The sequence below is a fragment of the Lissotriton vulgaris genome, chromosome 12 (assembly GCF_964263255.1).
Source record: "Lissotriton vulgaris chromosome 12, aLisVul1.2, whole genome shotgun sequence".
Classification (NCBI taxonomy): Eukaryota; Metazoa; Chordata; class Amphibia; order Caudata; family Salamandridae; genus Lissotriton; species Lissotriton vulgaris.
In genome coordinates, this window is record NC_141700.1 from 745,881,571 (window position 1) to 745,907,002 (window position 25,432).

General features: G+C 44.0%; 1 protein-coding gene across 1 annotated transcript in view; it reads left to right on the plus strand.

Moving 5' to 3' along the window:
- LOC147678550 (extracellular calcium-sensing receptor-like) overlaps nucleotides 1-25,432 on the plus strand; it is a 165,163-nt gene that overhangs the window by 35,700 nt on the left and 104,031 nt on the right. The window lies entirely within an intron of this gene.

Sequence of the window (25,432 nt, forward strand, 5' to 3'; positions counted from 1 at the left end):
CCACAAACTTTAAAATTTCAACCTTCCAAATGTAAGACACTTTGTAAAAAAAAAAGAAGTCATTTTGAAAAATGACCTCTAATTCACATGTTTGTATGTGTACCCACATTTTTGGAGATGTGCAAATAACCATTGCATCTTAACTCTATATTTTGTTCCCAGTTTGGATATTTATATTTTTCCATGGTATATATTTTTCACTCTTTATATTTTACCAAATGAATTGTACCCAGTACACAATGAAAAACCATTGCAAGACGCAGCTCAGAACTAACCTAAGTAAAAAAAAAAAGACAGCACAGAGGGGAGGCATAGCAGCAAAGGTTTTAATTACCATAGGAGCTTTAGACACACCCACTGCCCGAACTACTGGATGGAACTACAACGAATTTGGCAGAAAGGTAGTTTTGGTTCACAGACTATGCTTTCATTGATTTGATGTAAATCCGTTCAGTAGTTGTTGAGAAATTTAAGGAAATTCAGATGTATTATCTAAGATCATGATGACATTGCGAACAATGACAAGCTTATGCATAGTTCTGCGGAGCTCTGATTGGCAGCCAACAATTCAAACAGAAAGTGTTGGCAACCACCTTGGGATTTGGGTACAGCTGAGTCCCCCAAAAAATATTTAAAAAAAGAAAAGGGGGCAGGGTTTGAATACCTGGTGGTGGTGTCCCAGTGGTCCTCGCTGGGGCAATAAAGCATTTATTTTAAAACAATTTGCTGCAAATTCCCAAAATTCACAAATTCATGGCACAAATACTTTTTTAAAAACAAGCCAGACCCAAGCTTGTTTTCAAAAAGGTACTCTGGTGGGCCAGGTACTGGGGGCATTTTGTTAAAAAAGGAGGGGGAGCACACGGCCCGCCTCCTGAATCTGTTTGAGCCCTGATGACCATCATCTCCCTGGGGCCTTATTTTGTTTAATGTAGGAGGGCAGACCCCCTCCGTGGGCTCACGTGAGCCCCTGGGAACATCCCCTTCCCAGGGCAGCTGTACGGACCACCCTCAGGAGCTGTTACAATTCCCAGGGAAAACCAGCTCCCCAGGGCTACTTCAACAAGGTTGTGGTAGGGTGGGATGGACCCCTGGGCCAGCCCATGCAGATCAAAGTAGGGATGCCACACGGGCCACCTCCTGGAGCCACATATGGCCCTAGGACTACCAGCCCCCATGGCCGGCTCCTGTTATGTTTTGGGTGCCCAAACACGGAATATAGGTGTTTGCTTTGTCTTGGTGGGAGCTGCCAGCTCCCACTAAGCAAAAGCAAACACTCTGCAAGCGGGAGCTGTCAAAGTGCTCCCACTTGGTGGAAGCAGAGGTATCATATCTTTCCCTACCGATTGAAATGCGGACAGGCAAAGACAATAAACCATTGCTCTCGCAGGCAGGGAGCTGCATTTCCAGCAGTTACCTTCAAGCAAAAGCAATGACAGCTCCTGCAGGAGGCTGGGACTACGGGGATTTAAGTCTCCCTCTGTGGTCCAGGGGGAAAATATCAAGAGGCAAAATAAAGGTCAACAATGAGCAGAAATAGGGAAGATACATTTGAGAAATGAGCAGAAAGAGGGAGAATAAAGTTCAGCAATGAGCAGCAAGAGGCAAGGTGAAGGTGAGAAATGAGCAGAAAAAGGCTAAATAAAGGTCAGCAATGAGCAAAAAGAGAAAGACTATAGGTCAAAAGAATAGACTTAGGCAGAAAAAAGGTCAGAAATGGGCCGAAAGTGCCAAAACAAAGGTGAGAAATGAGCATAAAGAGAGAATCTAAAGGTAATAAATGAAGAAAAAGAGGCAGAATAAAGGTCAGAAATAAGTTAGTAGAGGCAAAATAAAAGTGAGAAAGGAGCAGAATTAGTTAAAATAGAGGTAAACCAGCATCAAGAGGCAAAGAAAAGGTGATAAACAAACAGAAAGATGGAAATAACGATCAGCAACAAGCAGAAAGAGACAAAATAAAGATGAGAAATGAGCAGAGATAGGCAAATAAAGGTCAGCATTTAGCAGAAAGAGACAAAATAAAGGTGAGAAGGTAGCAGAAAGAGGCAGATTATAGGTCAGAAACAAGCAGCGAGAGGCAGAATAAAGGTGAGAAATGAGCAGAAAGAGGCAAAACGAAGGTGATAAATGAGAAGAAAGAGGCTACATAAAGGTCAGCAATGAGTAGAAAGAGGCAAAATAAGTGTGCGAAATGAGCAGAAAGAGGCAAAATAAACATGATAAATGAGCAAAAAGAGGCAAAATAAAGGTCAGAAATTAGTTTACTAAGAAGTTGGAGGCTCTGCCCCATTTCTCAACCACTCTGCACAGGGCCTCCTGGGCACAACTGGTTGAGGGATGCGCTCCCCTAGGCTACTGAGGGTCGTTGGACGCCAAAAAACCCTATTTTTGTGATTTCTAAGTCCCGCACAGCAGGATTGCTGAGATGTCGGTGCTCCCTTTGTTAACCACTCTGCACAGGGGCCTTCTGGCATACTACTGGTTGGCTGCAGAGGGTAGTTGGGGACCAAGTAAATCCCCCACAGCCAGCTTGCTGAGATGGCATTGCAGGCCCTACCCCCTTTCTCAATCACTCTGCAAAGTAGCCTCCTAGTGTACCAAAGGTTGGGGGATAAACTCCACTTTGCTGGTGAGAGTCATTGGGGCCAAGAACGTGAAACTCCACGAAGTTGTAAAAAAACTCAGCTGTGCTATGTGAAGGTTCGCAAGCGGCGTAGTGTGGTAGAAAAATGCTGTTTGCTGTGATTGTAAGTGCTGGATGCTTGTCCGCACTGTGCAATCATCGCAAATGGCACCATGCACAGCGCAAGCGAGTGCTGCTTTCCTTTCTGCCGCTCGAGTAGATTTTTACTCGACTAGCAGCTTTCTCAACGCAAACGGGCAGTTTCTCAACGCGAGCGGTCGCAAGCATACGCGACCAATCACAGTGAGAAACCTGACCCCCCGCGTTGTGAAATCTCGCCGGGAGGTTTATTTTCCACGCTCGCACTTGCCAACTTGATGTTGACGATCACGAACGAGGAAAAATCTTGCCGGAAGGTAGATTTTCCTCGCTCGCGCTCACAAACTTGATGTTGGTGAACGCGAACGAGGAAAAAAACTCGGCTCCCCAGCACGAAGCGGAGTTTTTCGGAACTTCGCGAGCTCCGTGTAATGCAGAGTGTGGAAAATTCCTCAAACTCCGTGAGCCGAGCTTAGTTCACCGCCCTGGGTTCATAATATACAAGTGCACAATACCAACGCAACATTCCAATAAATCGCACAGAAGGTAATAATTCATAATGGCAATGTTTTCCTTAGTACTTTGTGAGCATGGCAATATCCCAGTGTCTTCTACTTGGTATCTTTCCAGCTTTGCCATCAAGTGGAGCATATTTTCTGCTTTCATATGTTATGCCACTTAGGCATCTGTGTCTCGTAGTTCATGCCCACATGGGCTTTATTTGAGTTGTTTGCGTTTCTATTTTTTATCTTAATTTTCTTATTTGACTATGATTTGGAATTTGCAGATCAGCTTCCATAATTAATGATGATAATCATGCGATTTAAAAACGCAACAGAATGTATTATGTGCTGATTCATGAGATGCTTGATTTTGTATTTTACAAATATATTTTGCTATTTGGATACTTTGTATCTCTTATGAATTTTTGCCTTCTGTAAAACATATTGGAGCACAGGGTTGGTATTGTGGACGTACGTATTATGTACACTCCAATATGGCCAACATAGTTCCCAAAGTTCTTGGTTTCTGTTGTCTTTGTTCAAAGTCAAAGTCAAATTCAGCTTTATTCGGTGTAAAAGAAAAAACACCATAAAAGCATTCTAACACACGTATAATAAAACATTCCTACATTACATCATAAGTAGATTATAAAAAATAACAATTTATGAATCTTCAGGCCAAGCGGTAGCGGGGTTAAGGAAAATGCTTGTACATGTAAATGCTAATGCATATAGAAAGCATGATATACAGGGTACCGTAAAAAATAAACCTAGAAGATCGGGGTCGGATCGAATTGTACGCATTGAGCTGTTCAGAGACATACAGCCTGATTCATGTACGGGCCGTTTTGCGTGGCCCTAATAGCGAATCATAGCGACTCGCTATTGAGGACACGCAAAACGGCATTCATGTAGGAATTGCTAAATAAATAGCGATTCCTACATGTTCTCTATTTGCGAGTAGCAATTTGCTACTCGCAAAAAAAGGAATAACTCCCCATTCATTCCTATGGGCCAAAAGGCCCATAGGAATGAATGGGAAGTATCCCTTATTTGCGAGTAGCAATTTGCTACTCGCAAATCAGATAGCGATTTTAAGGGTGCCAGGGGTGTCCAAAGGACACCCTGTAGCACCCCTTAAATGCAAATTGTAACAGTTGATGCGCACACACATGTCCAAAGGACATGTGTGTGTGTAACATGCAACTCAGAAAAATGCATTTAAATGCATTTTTCTGAGTTTTCGCAATTTACCGCGAGGTCTGACCTCGCGGTAAATTGCGCCTAGAAATAGCGAAATCGCAAATTGAAATAGGATGTTGAATAGCATTTAAGGAATCTCAAATAGAGATTCCTTAACTGTCATTTCCTCGCACATTTGCGACATCGCAATTAGCGATTTTTGCTTTTGGGATGCTGAATCCCAAAAGCAAAAATCGCACTCGCAAAGGGCCGGATTCTCAGAATCCGGCCCTTTGCGAGCCGATTTAGCCTTCATGAATAAGGCTGATAGCATCCAAAAATAAAGTGCTAATGCATATAAGTGCCAAAAATACTTAAAGTGCAAGCTACCACAAGTTATATGATAAAGTGCTGGTGCTTATAGTGCATAAAGGTACATACAGTGCACAATGCCACATCTTATCAAGATAAAAGTTTAAAAGCATAAACTAGAGATAATCATCCTGTTTTTCATATAGCAATACATCCAAGTATGCGTAGTGCTTTCTTTTCCTGATTGAAAGTTGTACAAATCCAATAAAGTATTCATAATTTTCACATTTTCCAGGCTGCAAACAAAATTAAACACATATTTATAGTTTGATAAAAAATAGGGGTTTTAAAACTGATTCATGGATATCCCTATAAAAACTACAGAAAAGAATAAAATGCAAAGTAGATTATGAGGATTTACCATCACACGGACAGTTTGATAATTTATAACACCACTTTTCCGTTCTGCTAAATGCTACTAAATAGTGTAGTGTACTCATCCTTATCCTAGTTAAATAAAATCTTAGCTGAATATTCCTTACCAGCGTTAAATATAACTGAATGCCCCTCATGAGCAGGCATTCACAGTAGGAAACCACGCTCTGTTTTTGGGTGGCAGCCCTTTCTCTTTCATTTTCCATGGCATTTATATATCTCAATTTCAGATCACTTTTACTAAATTCCTGAATAAGTATGGGGTTCTTTTTATCAATATTGAATTTACATCGTGTTAGGGGACTAAAAATATGCTCCAGCCATGGTATTTTCATGCTAAGGTCAAGGGCTAGGCAACCATTATTAAATATTTTGTAAATTTTGTTTCTTCTTTTGCCCACAGCCCTTGCCAACAGGTCAGGCCAGCTATGTTTATTATGTCGCTTAAATGTGGTACCGACAATTCTTTATGTACTATAATGTTTGCTGTTGCTCTTGGGACTGCCAGCAATCATTTTAGAAATGTATTTTTGTTGGTTTGTAAGGAGGCCGTGTTAGCTCTCCTCCAAATCGCGGCCCCATAACAGACCCCTGAGACACACTTACTGCGTGCGGTACAGAGTTAAAATTTCTCGTATAGGTTTGTTTCCCAATTTCACGGAGAATCTAAAAATACTGTCCGTGATTCTTAAAAATGTCATATTACATGATTCAATATGCATGTCCCATGTACCATTCTTGTTAAAAAGCATCCCCAAATATGAAAACGAAGGCACTATATTAATGGCAACCCCGCCCACATGGTGCTGTCTGTTCTTAGGCCTGTTGCTCCCACATGTCATGACAAAGGTTTTCTGTAAATTTAGCTGTAACTCTTTATCAGTCATGTACAGGGCAAAGTTTTCTATTAGGCATTGCAGGCCGTTTGCTGTCCTTGATATTAGGACAGCATCGTCTGCATATAATAATACAGGTGTGGGCCGTGTTCCAACTTTCGGGGCATCTGCAGTAATGTTTTGTAAAAACAGGTCTATGTTGTTAATATATAGGGAAAATAAAAGGGGCACTAATACACATTCCTGTCTGATACCACACGTGACCATAAAATCAGGAGTACATCCCCCATTTTACCATACCGTACCCTAGAGATTAAAAAGCATACATTTGGGATAAATATGAAATTATTTTGATAGGGGCCCCTAGCTCTTTCAATGTTTGCCATAATTTTGTGTGGTTAACTAGGTCAAAGGCGCTATTGAGGTCGATGAAACATAAGTGAAGTACCCCCTCCTTGGCTAATGTGTACTTCTCTATTAGTAATTCTAAGTTTAGACATTGCTCTACCATCCCAATACCCCTTCTGAAACCATACTGTGCCTCTGTTAGAATTGTATTATCACTGGCCTAGTCTTCAAGCCTTTCCAGCATAATTCGGCCCATCAGCTTAGAAGCGGAATTGAGAAGGAATATTGGGCGGTAGCAATTTGCCTTCCCTCTATCCCCTTTTTTAAAAATGGGTACGATAATACTTTCAACCCATGTAGCAGGTAATACGCTCCCCAGAGTGGCGTTAAAAACTTTCAATAAAATTGGAATCCAGAAATCCATTTTAAACTTAAAAACATCAATGGGCACCCCATCCGAGCCAGCTGCTTTACAGTTAGCACTTTTTTGAAGAGCTAATTTAATTTTGTCTGACATTATTGGTAATGATTTAACTGGTTCCACTAATATAAAATTTCCCTTTTTACTATCTGTTATGTTTACAGCATCAGGGTTAAAAATACTCTCAAAGTGTGACACCCAGTCTTCCGGGGGGTACTGCAATATCGATCTTTACTGCATTGCTCTCTTTAAAGTACAGGTGATTGATTGTCTTCCAAAAGAGAGCTGAGTCTTTCAACTCTGCTGCCTGAATTAATTTCTCCCATGCCCCCTCACAAATCTCTCTTTTCCTTTCTCTCAAGGTATTTCTTTAATCTTTCCTCAAGGAACTAATCCTATAGGGGTCTCTTGGTTTTTGTTTAAGTGCCCGTTTCAATTCCCCATTCAAACTAGAACACTCATGGTTACACTTGAGTTTGGTATATATGCTGTTTGTATCACTGAAAAACATACTTGACCAAGGCAGTTGGCCAAAATGCATAGGAGGGACAGGAGCACCATGAATAACATCCTTATTCAAACCTTCCCGAGTGTATGTGACTCGCTTGTGACCGAGTACCTAAAAAATAGAAATATTTATAAATATATCAATATATATATATATATATATATATATATATATATATATATATATATATATATATATATATATATATATATATATATATATATATATACCACAGCCGACTCCTCCAAGCAGGAAAAGTATGAGGCCAAGGAAGACCTTTATTTGGAAACTAGGTCATAATGTATTTCGACTTGTGTAGCCTTCGTCAGATGCGTTTTACATCAGGATGCTGCTCCACCCGCTCCTTTGTAGTGGCTTCTCCACTCTATTCATCGGAGAACGAAGAGATCGTTTCCAGGTGAGTACTATGTGGGGGGAAGCAGGCAAATCACAAAGGTGCAGAGTGGCCGATTTAAAAAGCGCCTGGTATGAATTACAGTTCAAAAGGCTTCCTTAGGCCCCCTTTAACGTCCAAGCCCCCTTTGCAAGTGTCCGCCAGACTGTGAACCACAATACAATGAAGATGGCTCCACAAGTTATGACAAGCTGCACCTGGCAGCAGCCGCTGGCCTAGCGAGCATTGGAGGCGGGCCGGAGGATTCCGGTACCTCGGAGAAAGCAAGCGCTGAAACAGCAGATGCCAGTAAACTCCAGCCACTTTGGGAAAGGGGCCTCATCTGCCCCATTGGCCGACACACACATATCACCACCGCCGAAAAGTATGAGGCCACAGAGGGGATTCCAAGGAAGACCTTTATTTGGAAACTAGGCCATAATGCATTTCCGCTTGTGTAGTCTTCGTCAGATGCCGCTTTACAACAGCATGCTGTTCCACTCGCTTCTTTGTAGTGCCTGCTTCCACTCCTATTTGTCGGAGTGCAACCTGCCCCAGATCACATGACCATATACTGATTGAAGTGCTGTAGGAACTGCAATTCCCACAAGACATCGTTTCCAGGTGAGTACTAAGCATGGGCATAAAATCCGTTCCGTTTGTGGAATTTGCGGATTTTCTGCAATTTCGCGGTCCGCGAATCTCGCAAAATTGCAGAAAAATCCACGAAATCGCTTGCGGGACGGATTTTCAAAAACGGAAGTACATGAAGCACTTACAGGGTTACAGCAGGTGCCCAAGTTGAAGCTAATTTCTTTGTATCCATTTACAAAATGGTTACAAAGAAATTAACTTCAACTTGGGCATCTTCTGTAACCCTGTAAGTGCTTCCTGAGCGGCGCCTCCAGAGTTGTTGCCTACTTGCAACTATTCTCTGACCCTACTCTGACCCTCGAAGCAGGGTCAGAGAATAGTTACAAGTATGGCACAATGCTCAAGGCTGTCACAAAAATTAAACCACAACAGGAAGCAATTACAGATAAGGAAGCAGGTGCCGGACTTGAAGCTCAAATTCAGTAACACATTAACCAGCCCCCGGTTGATGTGTTGTGTGCTTTCTCCCCATAATCTACAGTGGTGAACCAGAGGGTGCTGTGATGAACCAGAAGGTGCAGTTGTGAACTAGAGGGTGCTGTGATGAACCAGAGGGTGGTAGTGGTGAACCAGAGGGTGGTAGTGGTGAACCAGAGGGTGGCAGTGGTGAACCAGAGGGTGGCAGTGATGACCCAGAGGGTGGCAGTGATGAACCAGAGGGTGGCAGTGATGAACCAGAGGGTGGCAGTGGTGAACTAGAGGGTGGCAGTGGTGAACCAGAGGGTGGCAGTGATGAACCAGAGGGTGTCAGTGGTGAACCAGAGGGTGTCAGTGGTGAACCAGAGGGTGTCAGTGGTGAACCAAAGGGTGTCAGTGGTGAACCAGAGGGTGGCAGTGGTGAACCAGAGGGTGCTGTGATGAACCAGAGGGTGGCAGTGATGAACCAGAGGGTGGCAGTGGTGAACCGGGGGTGGCAGTGATGAACTAGAGGGTGGCAGTGGTGAACAAGAGGGTGGCAGTGATGAACCCGAGGGTGGCAGTGGTGAACCAGAGGGTGGCAGTGGTGAACCAGAGGGTGCTGTGATGAACCAGAGGGTGGCAGTGGTGAACCAGAGGGTGACAGTGATGAACCAGAGGGTGGCAGTGGTGAACCAGAGGGTGGCAGTGATGAACCAGAGGGTGGCAGTGGTGAACCAGAGGGTGGTAGTGATGAACCAGAGGATGACAGTGATGAACCAGAGGGTGGCAGTGGTGAACCAGAGGGTGACAGTGATGAACCAGAGGGTGGAAGTGGTGAACCAGAGGGTGACAGTGATGAACCAGAGGGTAGCAGGGGTGAACCAGAGGGTGGCAGTGATGAACCAGAGGGTGGCAGTGGTGAACCAGAGGGTGGCAGTGATGAACCAGAGGGTGGCAGGGGTGAACCAGAGGGTGCTGTGATGAACCAGATGGTGGCAGGGGTGAGCCAGAGGGTGGCAGTGGTGAACCAGAGGGTGGCAGTGATAAACCAGATGGTGGCAGGGGTGAACCAGAGGGTGCTGTGATGAACCAGATGGTGGCAGGGGTGAGCCAGAGGGTGGCAGTGGTGAACCAGAGGGTGGCAGTGGTGAACCAGAGGGTGCTGTGATGAACCAGAGGGTGGCAGTGGTGAACCAGAGGGTGGCAGTGATGAACCAGAGGGTGACAGTGATGAACCAGAGGGTGACAGTGATGAACCAGAGGGTGGCAGTGGTGAACCAGAGGGTGGCAGTGATGAACCAGAGGGTGACAGTGATGAACCAGAGGGTGGCAGTGGTGAACCATAAGGTGGCAGGGATGAATCAGAGGGTGGCAGTGGTGAACCAGAGGTTGACAGTGATGAACCAGAGGGTGACAGTGATGAACCAGAGGGTGGCAGTGATGAACCAGAGGGTGGCAGTGATGAACCAGAGGGTGACAGTGACGAACCAGAGGGTGGCAGTGGTGAACCAGAGGGTGCTGTGATGAACCAGAGGGTGACAGTGATGAACTAGAGGGTGACAGTGGTGAACCAGACTGTGGCAGTGGTGAACTAGAGGGTGGCAGTGATGAACCAGAGGGTGGCAGTGGTAAACCAGAGGGTGGCAGTGATGAGCCAGAGGGTGGCAGTGATGAACCAGAGGGTGGCGCTGCTAAACTGCCCGGGAGCCCTTTGGGTGTGAGCCCCCGCTCTGCTGAGCTGCCCAGGGGTTGTGAGCCCACGCGCTACTGAACTGCCCCGGGGCCCAGTGGGTGTGAGCCCCCGTGCTGCTGAACTGCCCCAGAGCCCTCTCAGTGTGAAAATCATTTGTGCTCAATTGCCTGGGAGCCCTCTGGGTGTGAGCACACATTGTGCTAAGTGCCCCCCTGCCCCCAGTACATATATACCTGTACTGCACAGCACCATTATGCTCTTGCACCATGAAGTCTGGTGCCTGGATGCTCCTGATCCGTGTAGGTGGTACCACCGTCTGGTGCAGTCAAAATGTAAAGTCATAACTTGCTACACAGCACCAATAAACACGTGTCCCCCTGGCACCGGTATGCGCATGTACCAGGTGTGGAGCACCCGCATGCCACTGCACCCTACTGCCCAGCGCCAGCATATGCCTGTACGGGGCAGTTTAGTATGAGATGGGACATTGTCCAGCAGCAGCAGCTGCATGCACCTGAACCCACTGAGCAGGATCAGAATGGCTTTGTACCAACACGCGCAGCAGAGCTACTTGGACATCTGAAGGATTCTGGGGTCCTGTGCCAAACGTATTTTTGCATCCATGAGTTTCCCGAGCGCCATCCCTGTGTAGCTCCTGTGACCAGGAGGCTGCTTTCTCCTCATCTGCTGCTCTGCTCGGTCTCTGACCCTTCTTAAACAAGATGCATGTGAACTCGCATAGAAGCCCTGCCCGTTTGGCCCCGTCCACCACACACTAGCGGTATGAAACATCTTCCCGCCCGTACCCACTACAATGGCCAGTGCACTCAAGGGACCTCGGCGCCTTTTGGCGCGCTGGCAAAGTTACAGGCACACGTGGTCACATATTTGTGCAAATGTCACAAAAATCTGCGAGTTTGCGGGGATATTGGCAAACTCGCAGATATTTTTTTTTCCATTTCGCACGAATTCGCGGACCTCGAATTCGCAAATTTCGCCCATACTTAGTGAGTACTACATGGGGGAAAGCAGGCAAATCACGATTTAAAACTATATATACATATACATTTGAGATGTCATCAGTGATGTCATCAGTGATGTCACTGAGCATGTCATGAATGATGTAATACGTGACGTCATCAGCAGTGCATTGCGGGGGCGGGAGTTATAGTTAGCTGAACTAACTATAACGGTGGAATTTCCATGGTTTTGTGTGAGTGAAATATCCAGCTAACTATAACACCCCTGAAACCTATGGTTTTTTCAGTGAATTTCTAAGGTTTTTTAAATGCTAATTTCTAACTATAACATCCCTGAAACCTATATTTTTTTCAGTGAATTGCAAAGGTTTTTTAAATGCTAATATTCAAGTATAATATTTGTTATACCTACCTTTTTTTACTGAATTTCTAGAGTCTTTTCGCTGTTAATTTGGAAATAAAATATTTATTAAACAATATTATATACTTTTATGGAAATTGCAATTCTTTTTTTAAATTATTTATAAAAGTATACTATTGTATAATTATTTTTTTATTTTTTTTATTTTAATATATTTATGTAATGTCCTTTTTTTAAAATTATATATATTTAACATTTTTGGGAGTAGCGCACCCAAAGCGTACCTAACACGCCGGTTGGGTGTTTTCTAGCCGCCATTTTGGGAGTCGCACACCACTGGCGGCCACACTAGGGGGCCACACTGGGAGTCACACACCCCTCGCGTTCACACTAGGGGGCCGCACTGGGAGTTGCGCATCCCTCGCGGTCACACCACGCTACGCTACCCGAGCGCCACGCTAGGGTAGCGACTCCAAATTTTTCAGAAAATAAAACCGGCTCATACCAGTCATTTATATTCACCCCGGGGCCCCTATCCCCTGGGGCCTATCCACTTCGATGGAGACTGTTGGGGGAGCCCCAATGCCCCCACAGTCCCGCCGGCTCCCCATGTCCTGTGAGAGCCGGCATTGCTTTTCCACACGGGGAGCTGCTAACATGCAGCTCCCCGTGTGGAAAAGCAATTCTGCTTTGGATTTTGGAAGAGAGAGCAGGTTTCCCTGCTCTCTCTTCCAAAATCCAAGAGTTTGCTATGGGTGGGTGGGAGACCTGCTCCCGCCCTACCATAGAAAACAGCAGTGTCACGGGGATGGTTACCCCCGGACACTCCAGGAGCCGGCCCTGGGGGGTGGCGGTCTCCAGGGCCATCAAAGGCTCCAGGAGGGGGGCCGGCGTCGCCCCTCACAACTTTTGCAAAGCCCCGGTGAGGTGGTGGTCCTCAGGGTCGGGGTCCAAAATGGACCCCCGCATTTTAACAGTTAGGGCATGTAGGGGGGGCTCGAGCCCCCCTACAAATTAAAAAAAAAACAGAGCCCCCAGGAGGTGGGGGCCCCCACTTTCGATTTTCAAAACCCACGGGACCTGACCCACCCTGGGGGTTAAAAATAACGAAGCGAAGAAGCCCTTGTTTTTTTTTTTTTTTTCGCCCGGATCCGCGCACTCAGCGCGCTTTCCACTGTTTTAAAAAAATATGCTTTTTTTGGGCCTGGGGGTCCTTGTGAGACCCCCTGAGCAGGTCTAGGGGGTCAGGGGGTTTCTACCCTGCCTCCTTTTCTTTTTCTTTCACCTTAGTTTCCCTGTTTTCTTGTGACTCAGTTCTACCGAGTTACAACATGGCTGCCAACAATTCCTGGTTTGGAGTTTTGACAGTAAGTAATACTTTATTGCATGATTTAAAAGGAAACCTTTGCAAAGCACAAAAGATACAATTATGACGCTTATTAGATGAATAAAAATATGACACTTTTTAGGTTTGATAAAAATAGAACCCCAGTTCCAGTAGTAAAAAGCACTCGGCCCCCCACGTGTCCAAGCTCTCTTGTTGGTGCACTGCTCCGCAGGTGCCTTTGAAGACGATCCCTTCAAGGCAATTGGGACCAAGGTTGTGTTTTGAGTCCCAAAGTTGTCCACCCTGTGTGCCCGTCCCTTTTTTATGGCAGTCTTGCTTTGGTATTTCCGACAGTTTTTCATGTGTCTGGAAGCCCGCAAGGCAAGATTTACTGTTATTGTGGAAGTCCGTGGATCTGTGCCTCTAGCAGAGGTGGCGATCGGCATCTCCCCTCCCCTAGTTTCTTTGCTGCACAGTCCATAAACCTCACCAGTGCACAGTTTAAGTGTGTATTCCGTGGGTTGAAGCAGGCCAATACTGCAGATCTGCACGATCTAACTTCTTTCTTCCAGGAAGCTTGGACACAGGCACAGAACGTGAATTATGTCTTCCCTATGGTTGTCACAAAATCTACATTGTTCCGGGCCATGTTCTCTTTTCAATTTGGGAAGATGGCAGGACAAGTTTATCACCCTCAATCTTAATTTTAAAAAACAGCGTTTGGTGCGTGCTTTGAAAGGACAAGTTAAGTAGCTCTGAGGTGTCAGCTGATCATATGATATGAGAGTCATTCAACCATGGCTTCTTCTTGCAAGACTCGCCTTGTCTTCCATTGAGGAGAGCTTTTTTGCACTAATTTTTGCTAGCCTTTTGAACTTCTTTTGGCTAATTTGCAGGTCCCAAACTTCGCTCAGGCCTAGGATTTTTAGCCCGCTTGACAGATAGTGATGCCCCGCTTGCCATAGTTTTGTATTCAGATTGGACCATAGGTGCCCTCTTTTGATGATCTCAGCTTATGGCAGCACATTTGGAAATTCATCATTCTGCCCAGTGATTGTTTGCATATGCGCAGTTCCAGCCTGATTTGTGCTGGTGACGTGAAAGATGGTAGCTGGAAGACTGTTCTAAAAAATGTTGCTATGATTGTGTCTAATTGGCCACTATCCAATCCTTTTAGCACCTCGCTTCTGTATGTTACGGTTGGGATGACTTTTGCCTGTGCCACCTGTGTAGGAGCGAATGTTGGGTCGGGTAATTTCTTATGGATGGAACTGAGAGCAAATGCTAGCGCTGTTCCTTTCTTTTTTTGCTCTCCCAGGTGGCTTTTACATCTTCTGTTGTTGTTAAAGAAGAGTAAGTATGGGCGAAATTTGCGAATTTCGCTTGAATTCGCGGTCCACGAAATCCGCGAATTTTTTTTCACGTGTTCGCTGGGCTTTTTGCGTGTTCGCAGGGCTTTTTGCGTGTTCGCTGGGATTTTTCAGCGCGGCTACCGCGAGGTTACCCATGCGGTCGTACATGGGCTAGTTGCATGCTCGCGTTGTGTAATTGCGTGTTCGCGTCTGTTTTTGCGTGCTCGCGGACAAAAAGTCTAGCGACCAAGCAAAAAAGTCTGCAAGCTTGCGAATTGCGAATTTTTTGACAAATTCGCGCGATTCGCAGAACGCAAATTTGTCAAAAATTCCCAAATTCCGTGAGCGGAAAGGATTTTATGCCCATGCTTAAAGAAGACTCTAAATACTTATGGCATTTGGATTCTATGATGCTTTCCGAATTTAGAACCCATGCCAGCTTTTTAGGCCTTCCCGGGCGAACCACCAAGATTTTAGTTTTCTTGTTATTTATCTGGAGCTCGTTCCTATTTGAGTATGCGGCAGTTGCGTCCATAATGCTTTGTAAGTCTACCTTTGTGTTACTTAGGAGGACCACGTCGTCGGCCTATAATAGGTTTGATAACTGTAGGCTGCCTAGTTTGGGAGTGTGAGGGGGTGCTGAACATGTCTTGCCTGATATCGGAATCTACGCATGCATTATATCGAAATGGCTTACCCATAATGACTGCCTCACCAAAATTCAAACGCAGAAAAGCTGCTTCCCCAAAGGTAACTCCTTTCTCGTATCCTCTGCCTGTACAGCATCACAACACCTACGCATCAGAGGTGGAAGGAGGAGGGGCCAAACTCGGATTTCTCCTTCGCAAGAAGTGAAAAGGGCTGGAGAAACTGACAAGTGGGGCGAATGAGCCGGAGTGAAGCAAGAGTGTCGAGTGAGCGGAGACGTAGAAGGAGAGGTCGCAGGAGAACGGGACGGAGAGGACAAGTCCAGAGAAGAAAACGAGACGTGGTGCGAGGATTGGTGGTCAGGGGAAAGAGGGAGCAGGGAAGCGGGAGGTTTAAGGGCGTACAGCAGGGTGGTAGGAGGTTTTTGATATAGTAAGAGAGGGAGGAGGATTTCTTCATTTGTGTATCGTTTTTGTCCTCACTATCACATTCTACCTGAGCGTGGGAAGTAGTTAGGCTCATAGGAGTTTGTGGCTCTTCATCTATGTTCACATTTTTTTCTCCTGTTACACCATGCACGATAGTACCCCGTATTAGTCCTTCACCACCTTCCCTCACAAGACCCACCCCGAACCCGTACTTTGGCAGATCCCCTTAATTCTAAATTACAGAACGGGTGTGGTGACGGAGTCGATATTTTCTGGAAAGTGGTATACCAAGAAACAACTGAAGGCTCCCTATTTTCTTTCCTCTTCTGAGCCTCCCTGGGAAGGACCACCCAGCCCATAGGCGGCCCAATCGAAGTCGGAGGCGATCTGGAACCATCAAGGAAGAAGAGAACCCAGAAGAGCAGCCGTGGAACCCCAAAGACAATACCTGTAAAACCCTTGACCATTGTATTTTAAATAAAACAGACCAACTGGCCCACTAAATACAGCCTCCTCATCTGTTTGTCCAGCCCGCCCTCCCACAGGGAGCATGAGAGTTGGCTGTGTTTAGAGCTTCCGGGTGATCTGATAAAAAGAAATTATAAAGTGTAGGGGCCAAGACGCATCCTTGTTTGAGTCCTTTTGTTGTAAAAATTGGTAGTGACAGTCTGGAACCATCGCCAATCTTGATCCTGACCCATGTGTCCTGGTGCAGTAACTTTAGGGCCCTTAGTAAACCATTTGGGATGTTCAGTGAGAAAAGCTTCTGCCATAGCTTGGCCCTATTAAACTTGTCGAATGCCGATCTGTAGTCTATAAATCCCAAGTAAAGCAGTCTCGTGATCAACTCCGCCTGATCTATCAGACACGAGAGAGTCATAAGATTAACCTCAGTGCCAGTTTCGCTTGTGAAACCAGTTTGGTTTGGAGGGATCATTGAATGTTCCTCGGCCCAATCCCGCAATAAATGCAGCAAAATCCCCGCTTTTGTTTATTTGGTGTGAATCCGTTCTGTAGTTTTTGAGAAATATAAAAATTTACAGATATCGATATTTGGGAATTCTGCCCCCTGATTGGCTGAGGCCTTATGAGCACGAGCTTGCTACCTATTACCTGCGAGCGGTGCAAACGGTTGCAACTGGGAAGTGTTGGTCACCATTTTGTGATTCCATTGAAGTGAGTAAGGGGGAAAAAGGGCGAAAAGAGTAGGAAAGAGGAGGGTAGTAGCACTGTGAGCTCTGTAGGGTGGTTAGGGTGTGCTATAGAGGGAGTGTGAAGCAAAGCATTTACCCTTACCGGTGTGTGAAAGTGCTGTTTTGCCCAGAGTGAGATGGTGGTGAGGTGCCGATAAACTCAGGGATGAAAGTGGGTGCCACAACCGACAGTTGAGTGCTGTAAACTGATGTGCTGTGGGCGCTGTAGCATACTGGCCGAAGCAAAGTATTTACCCCTACGGGTGTGAAAGTGCTGTATTGCCCAGAGTGAGATGGTGCTGAGGTGAAGTGAGGGTACACTCAGGGATGAAACTGTGCGCCTAAACTGTGAGCTGAGTGCTGTAAACTGATGTGCTGTGGGCGCTGTAGCATACTGGCAGAAGCAATGTATTTACCCTTACCGGTGTGAAAGTGCTGTTTTGCCTAGAGTGAGATGGTGCAGAGGTGAGGTACGGGTAAACTCAGGGATGAAACTGTGCGCCTAAACTGTGAGCTGAGTGCTGTAAACGGATGTGCTCTGGGCGCTGTAGCATACTGGCCGTTGTAACATAGCTGTGCAGGTGATGTTAGTATGTGTTTAGGGAATAGCGAAAGTGGGAAACAAACTACTCACTGGTACCGGTCTGAAGACTCGTGGATGAAACTGTGAGTCTAAGTCGTGAGCTGATTGCTATAAAGTGATGTGCTGTGGGCGCTGTAGGATACAGGCAGCTGTAGCATACCTGTGTAAGTAGTGTTAGTATGCGTTTATACTACATAGGGAGTGGGAAGCGAACTACTCACCCCTACCGGTCTGAAGACTTGAATGCAGTGTTTTAGCAAGCAGGAATAAAGAAACAATTGTGAAGAATATAATGCAGAATGTTGAAATGCCACAGAAGACAAATGGTGAAATGAGGTGTGTCTAAGAAAGTGGCTGTGTGTAAAGGAGTAGCAAAAAGAAAGAAGACCTACAGGTGATAACGCTGTTGGTACGCGGGACACTATTGCTGCAAAACAGAAAGAGCTACAGAAAGAAACACAGTGTCTACAGGAGGCTGGGAGTGCAGCTCAGACCAAAGACTCTAGTACTGGTCACCCGAAGATACCTCAAATGTTTCAAATGGCTACTGGACTATCAAAAAATAGTTCTTCACTTAATAAATCTATAGTGGCCAGCGTGGCTGATGGTATAGATAATGGAACCAGAGGGGAGCAGGACGAGTTATTGCCGCCACTACTAAATACATCCATACTACCATTTCCTGCGCCCTCTGGTTCGTTAGCGTCTATTGAAGTGGTAACGGAGGAGGCGGGTGGTGCAACCAGCGATGGTGAAATTCAAGACCCGCTGAGCAGTAAGGACGGTGAATTTTATTCACTCTCCGAAGCTTCTGAAGGATCTGATTTGGAGGAAACTTCCTTACCAGAAGACGTGATGGGGGAAAACACCCCAAGAATGCCGGATCATACTTTCTCTACCAATACTTCGGCTCAAGCCTCTACCATTCGAAAAAAGGATAGGGCTGGTGCTTTAGATTCTACCATAACTCCGACTGAAATAACTGATTGGGATTTATCCGTAGGTACACAGGCACTGGAGCAGTTAGATCTGTCTGACAAAGCTTGCGAGGATGGTGAACCAGCCAACCCTAACCAAATACCTGGATCTGTATCTTTGGAAGAAATTTATCGATCCATTAACGACCATCGACTAGAGGCTAGAGCTGAACATTTAAAAACTCATACTGCCTGTAGAAAACTCCAAAATACTGTTCGGCGCCTGGCAAAAACCTGTCATGACTTTATGGATCGCATGATCGAGGCAGTGGCGCGGATTTCTACACTTGAAGACCAGATGGTGACTCAAGTAGCCGATGTGGCGGAAATTAAGGCGCACAAAGAAGATATACACGACAAAGTGACTGAACTAGAAAATCGCCCCCGGCGCAATAATTTGCGGCTACTTTGCGTACCGGAAGGCCTCGGGGGCCAGGATGTGCGTAAATTTGTTATAGAACTATTTGAGGAAGCATTTCCAGAAATTACTGAATGGACTTGGAGCTATGAGATACAGCGAGCTCACAGGTTTCCTTTTCGGCAACGACCAATGTGAAGTGGACAAGCAGGTCCACAACAACCACGGGCCATTTTGATATCCTTGAATAACTTTTTGGCAAGACAATTTTTGTATGATAAGGCCCGGCCTGACAAAAGGAGTGCAGGGAAAGGAATTCAGTTTTTCGTAAGGCCAGATTTTTGCCACTCAACAGTGGAAAAGCGATGGAAATTACGTCAGTTGATTGCTGATTACAAGCAAAAGGGCTACAAGTTTTTCTACTGCAACCTGCAACTCTAAAAATTGTGAATAAGGTTCAGAGTCGATTTTTTACTTCTGAGGATGCTGTTAATGCTTATATGAAAACTGTTCCTTGATGGGCTCAACCATTGGCTCAATCATTGGTTTGACTGTAGTAGACTTTCTGTTTTGCCTTTTGTTATAAATGGTATTGGTTTATTGTATACTTCATATCTCTCTTGCCGTTCTGCATTTAACCAAGGTTGAAAGAGATATATACATTCTGTTTTTTTATTTTTTTTATTTGGTGAGCCGAGCTGCATGGGAACCACTCACCGAGCATCACAGGGCCATTTGCCAAATTGCCTTAGTTAAGGGGGGGGCATTGCTGGTGGTGGGGGGGGGATCTGGGTGGTGTTGTGTGGACTTGGGGTAGTTGGGGGTCACTGGGAGGTTTGCTGGGGTAGGGGCCTAGGGGGTTCTGGGGGAAAAAGGGAAAAAATATCAGTTCGTAGCAGTGGTTCTAGATTCTTTGGAGCAAGGGTACAAATACGTATGTTTGTTAATGACCTGCAATTAATTCTTATATATGGCGGCTAGTAATCTACGAATCTGCTCCTTTAATGTTTGTGGTCTTAACAATATTATGAAAAGAAAAAGGGTGAAATATGAATTACGTTTAATCAACCCAGATATACTTTGCCTGCAGGAAACACATATCCCTTGGTCTAATTATAAGATTTTATTAGAACTGGGTTATTCAATCTTAGCGGTGTCTAAACAATCTACTATGAATCGTGGGGTAGTTATAATGGGCAGCCATGCTGTAACTGGTATGGGCAGAATACGGGTTGATAATTATGGACGGTGAGCTATCTGCGAGTGTATAATTGGGGCCATGAAAGCTACGATATGTACAGTGAATGGGTCTAATCTTGATGAGCCAGATATCTTGGAATTTTTAAATGTTGAATTAGCGCAATGGCATTCATACTTGGGATTCCCGGCCCCAGAGATATCATGGTCGTAAGCCAAAGGTATCTCGGGCATCATACCAGTTAGTATCCCAACATGGTTTAATTGACGGATGGGCTAATCTAAATCCTAGTAATCCAGGATATCAATTCTTTTCTTCTCCCCACTCCAGATACGTACAGTTGGATTATATTTTTATACCTCAATATTTAACCATAGGTGCGAAGATTCAAGTTCTGCCCCGAATTACGTCGGATCACAGCCCGATTGTCCTAGAGGTGATACGCATGCAGCAGACTCGTCCAATCCGTTCATTTACTTTTAATAAAACACTTATAAGTGATGAAGAGTTTGTTACGCATAATAAATTATGGGCTGCACAATTTCTAGACTTTAATAGAGGCACTGCTAGTCAGCCGATGGCATGGGAAAGGCATCTGGGCCTGACAAACTTCCCTTAGAGATCTATCATTTATTATTCAGTGTTATTAAGGAGGACATGCTAGCTACCTTTATTATGGCTCAACGAGGTAGTCCGCCGGTATCTTGGGATGATGCCAATATTGTAGTTTTAAAAAAAAAACATAAGCCTCCTGAACTCCCCGGGTCATACCGGCCCATATCATTAATTAACGCTTACGTTAAAATATATTCTAAAATATTAGCCACACGATTACTTCAAGTTACTCCGAAGTTAGTATCTCACCACCAACATGGGTTCCTTCCCGGGAGAAGTACCATAAACCATCTCCATCGCGTTATAGCATTAATTGATTATGCAACCGCATCACAAAAAAATATGGGTACTATTTTTTGGGACGCGGAGAAAGCCTTTGACCGGGTTGCTTGGCCGTTTTTATGGGCTAGAATGGGTAGAATGGCATTTGGCCCGCTGTTTATGCAGGCTGTTCAATCTATGTATAGGAATCCCCGGGCTAAAATTTGTACTATGGGACAGGAGTCAGCACTTGTTCATATCACCCGGGGCACGCGACAGGGGTGTCCCTGCTCGCCTCTACTTTTTGCGATCTACATAGAGCCACTACTACAGCGTTTGGAATCTACCAATCTAATAAAATCAATGATAGTAGGAGATTATGAAACACGCGTACTCACGTACGCTGACGAAATCGCAGGGGTAACATCAGATCCTGAGTCAGCAATACGGGAGGTTGAACTTCTGACGCAATCATTTGGACAGGTTGCTGGCTACAAACTTAATATCTTAAAAACCCAAATTGTTTGTTCAACGGGGCTGTGTATTAGGGAACCACGTGTGAAGCAAGAGGCTAAATATTTGGGGATCACAATCAGGATGTGTATACAGGAGATAATCGATGTTAACTGGAATGATATAATAGGAGCGGTTAAGAGCCAGCTAGAAAAGAATGTTTGCATTTGTCAATGGTTGGGCAACGCAATGTACCTAAGATGTGCATTCTCCCCAAAGTACTTTATTATTTTCGGACAGTTCCTTTGGAGCTATCTAGACTACAATTGACTAAATTGCAAAGTTTTTCGGATAGGTTTATTTGGGGTTGGAAGAAATCCCGCCGTGCATCCAAATACATGACATTACCTTTAAACCGTGGAGGCTGGGGTGTCCCGAATGTTCTTTTTTATTAAATAGTTTGCCTAATACAAAATTCAAGGTTTATGTTAACTGGGGGGGCCACACGGCTGTATGAGACACCTAATGTTTATCAAATGTTAATTGGAGAATCGGCTCGCAAAGTCCTGTTGAAATTTTTTGAGCCTAGCTATTTTAAACGTACCAGATTTAAAATGATATTTGCGGCTTATAAGGGGTGGAAGATACTTCGGAAAATCTTGGATATTCAGCGGGTTAATTTTTATACACCCTTAGATTCTAGGAACATATTACCATTTATATTTTGGGATGCCAAGATGCGAATTTGGAAAAGTAAAGGGATATCCCATTTGGGTGACTTCTTTATGGATGGTATATTGGTTCAATTTATGGATTTAATGGAGTTGTATTCGGTGCAGAAAATCGATTTCTTTAAATACTTGCAAATACGCGATTTTATGCATAAACGTCCACTACAACCTATTGTAATTAATGAATTCATTGAAGCGCTCTCAAAAGGTGCTAAGATTGGTGTCTTATATGAAATGTTGTTATCAAAACAATTGGATGATATTGAATTGCAGGATACCAAATGGCAAAACCGATTGGGATGTTCGGGCATATTTTTGCAAGATTCCATTGATATGGCAGGGGCAATAGTTCTATCTGCTAATTTGCGTACGCAACATTTTGAGACTGTATTTAACCTGTACCATACACCTGTGAAAATGATGAAATGGGGAAGTATCTATGATGGCAAATGCTTCCGATGCCAAATGGACGCAGCCAATATTGTTCACATATTTTATAATTGTAATGCACTTTCTTCATTTTTTCTAAGCATAGAGAAATTTTTATCTATTATTATGAAGGTGCAATTCCATGTAAGCTGGGAATTGTTGCTCTTCGGGGTTGGTACGGATGATGAAATTGTACAGAACTATTATCCCCATAGATATTTTATTTTCATGGCTATGGCGGTAGCTAGACTATGTATTGCTACAACGTGGCTGAAACCTGAACCACCCGCTTTTGAAATGTGAAGAGCCAAGATTTATAATGTGTTTCATTTAGAATATAATTAATATCGTATCAAATCTAGGGAAAAAAAGCAACTGGGATTGAAGATATGGCAGCCAATGCTCCAACATTTTGAATTGTCATTTGGATAACTTTTTGGATTGTTATTTGTCATAGTGCTACAGTATTGTTTTAATGTCATGGAATTGTATGCTTTATTTTTCTCTTTATGTCTGCTATGAACTGAAATAATAAAAAAAAAGAAAGAAGAGTGTATAAAATTGCAAGGTTTGATAGAAGAAGTGGGTAAGAGTAAGAGTAAAGAATCACCAAAGTAGAAGAGTAAAGAAACAACATCAATAATCGAAACAGAAAAAGACCCAGGAAGAAAAAGAGGAAAGGGAAAAGAAAGATGTAAGAAATGAAAGAAGGATAGAAAGGACATTTGCAAAATGAGTGAAGGAGAATATAGGGAGAGAGGAGAGCGCTGTCTCCCAAAAAAAGATATCAGAAGAAAGATGACAAAAAGACCGAAGTCTTTAGTCATAGGAACACTGTAAAAAAAAAAGACAATGACGTGTGAGGGGGTCGACGAAGAACAAGACTAGCACACAAAGAAGAGACACGGAGAAGAGAAAAACAAGAATGCCTATGGATAAAAATACAAAAAGGAAAAGAAACAAAGGGAAACAGTGAAACAAAAGGAAGGAAAATTACCAAACAATGAAAGAACCGCTGCAGCAACTGAGTCGCACAAAACAAACAAAGGGATGGCAAATGTGAGGGACATCAACAGCACATCATGGAGGAACGGTCTGGAAAATGTGGGAAACTAAAAACAGAAAAGAAGTCAAGGATAAGAATTAACATATTGGGAACCATAGAACAACTAAAACAGAAACAAAAGATAACAATTAGCTGGGAATAACAAATTACCAACTAGGTACGATAGAACGGATAAACCCAGATACAACAAATAGAAATCAAGACTTGCTCAGTTCCATGAGTTCTCCTTTATGATCGTGGATGAACTTCCAAAGGTCGGCAGGATCTTCAAAGCTAAAAGTCCTATCTTTATACGTTACTTTGAAGAAGCAAGGATGTATGAGGCCATATCGAGCCTTCATGGATCTCAGGGCAGGCCGAAGATCGAGGACTCCTTGCATCGGTTGGCAGTTGACTTGGAGACATTTTGGCTGAAGAAGAATTTATGGCCGGACTATAATATCTGTTTACGTTGTTTGGCTGCATGTAGAATTTCCATGAGATCCGAATAAAGAAGAAAATAGGCAATTATGCCCCGTGGTTTAGATGAGGAAGAAGAACCCCGTGGTCCCAAGCGATGAGCTCTCTGAATGTTAAAGTCAGTCGATTTTGGGAGACCAACTATCTGGAGAACCTGAGTCTTCAAAAAGGCAATCATATCTGACCCTTCAGAACCTTCTGGAATACCGTAAATGCGCAGATTATTCCGCCAATTTCGATTTTTCAAATCTTCAGTGGACTTTTTGAGTAAATCGACTTCCTTAGAGAGGCAATCAACTCTAGCGAGAACATCTTGACCATCGCTCACCTTTTGTTCAACATCAGAAAGCCTTGTATCCAAGCCAGATCACTTCTCATCTAACTTTTGTAAAGTAGCGGCTGTGTTAGACATGAAAGGGCGAATTAGGCGTAGTTCCTCCATTATGTCTTCCAGAGTAAGGGGTAATGGCGATTTAGAAGGAGAGGGAGGATCCTTCTTGATGCTTTTGCCAGGGCCACTATTAACATCTTTCTGCGCACTAGAAGAGGCCCCTTGTGTCTTATTTGAGTGATGAGAATCCATGTTGGCGACAGAAGGGATTGAAATACAACCGTCACTGATGTAGTGGAAGCAGTCAAGGAGATAGCGCTGAGGAAGTGAAGAGGAGCAGCCCAAAATAAAGTGGCCAGCAAAATATTTCAAATGAGGGCGAAAAAATGAAGCAAAATACAGCAATAATGAGTATTCCAAGAGTAATCTAAAATAAGTATGTCTATGAAAGTTGAAAAAAAAAAGTACACAGAGCGCCCGGATGAAAGTATTGCCAAAAATTGTACAGAGAAGCTATTCACTAAAGTCAAATAGGCATTTAAATGCTTAAATAGCAGCTAATCCTCACAAACTGCAAATCAGTATATCAAAATAGTCCATCACTTAAAGAATAAAGGTGGCAAGCCTTAAAAAAACAAAATGACTGCATCATGGAATATGGAAACATCCTCGTCACGAATGAGGGAAACAGCGATGTAGAAAAGCCTAAAATGGCAGCCGTTATGAGGCAGAGATGCACGGAGCATTAAAAAGATCAACAAGACCCTCCACAGGTCTGAAAACTAGCCATTGTGTCCCCGAGCATCTCCGACGGTGAATCCCGCTGTTGAGGTAAGGAGGCGCTGCTTAGAAACGTTCCTTCCGTCGGCGTTCAGATCTCAATGTGCCGGAGCTCTTCAGGTGGCGGCCATCTTGTCTCGCCGCCGCCGCGCGCCTCCATTATTTTGATACATAACACAAATAAACATTCTAATTTCAACAATGTTAGTATTATTAAATTGTCTTCCTAAAAACATAAATAAAAATAACATATTATCAAACACAATTAATTACATACAAAATAACACTTACAAATGATCTTATATGTAACAATATTTACAAAATCAATATTTTTACAATATTAAAAACAACATTGGAAATGACATCCTACCTATGATAATCTGCTGACTATATTTTTGATATCCGGATATTCTTGACACAATATTTTTCAATCACAATATTTTTTCTTAATCATTTTGTCCAAAAACCATTAAAGACAATGAAGTGACTCATGTC